Raw genomic sequence first — 876 nt, 5'->3', positions numbered from 1 at the left:
CATCTACCCAAAGAACTGTATAAGTATAAACTGTGGGCATAGTGAAAAACATATTTATAGATTAATGATATAAGCTGATGTAACATCTCTTAATAATAAAAAAAATAGGAATAAGAAAATACTGGTGTTTAAAAATAATGACAGTATATGGACTCCGCAGAAAACGAGTGACCATTTACATTTTTGCATAATCTGCATGTGATTATTTTCATCTCTCAGTTCATAGCCACTTGCACTGGGTATTTTGATCAGGCTACAAAGCACCTCTCAGTGGTATAAATAATCCATTCAAATTTACAGAACAAGGTTTGCAATCACCTCTTGCATTCCTAGCTCTGTGTTTTCTCAAAGAGTGTCACCCATGAGATTCTGGCACTGCACTTCCTGAAGGAGGTATTTATTCTGGCTTCAAAAGGGTGTCTTTAAATACTGATTGCAGAAGCTTGAGATAGCAGCAGATCAGCTTTGTCTGAAGATAATGTTGTACTCACTTGCCCATCCTCCTTAACAGTTCCATCAATGAGGTTCATTGTAAGTTCTATACTCCTGATGATATTCCTGTTATAGTTTGTTATTATCGAGGTGAAGATGAATTTGAGAGGTGTCTCATAACTGACTGGGTGTAATAAATCTGAACAACATTGTTGTATTCCAAGTACTCATCATCACCAACCTGCCACTATTCAAATGATTATTATCAACATGTCGACCTGTCATCAATCATGGCAAGTGTATTTCCATTTGAATGAAACAGTAAAGCTATTCTTCCTCGTGTTGAGAGTAAAACCGTTGCATTACCAATCATTGTCGACATAAATACTTCCGTTGACAAAGTTCCCAAGCATATTCCCTTTGAATCTTTACACTGATAATGTG

This window comes from Penaeus monodon, chromosome 22, assembly GCF_015228065.2.
Source record: "Penaeus monodon isolate SGIC_2016 chromosome 22, NSTDA_Pmon_1, whole genome shotgun sequence".
NCBI lineage: Eukaryota > Metazoa > Arthropoda > Malacostraca > Decapoda > Penaeidae > Penaeus > Penaeus monodon.
Note: the sequence above shows the minus strand (reverse complement) of the source record.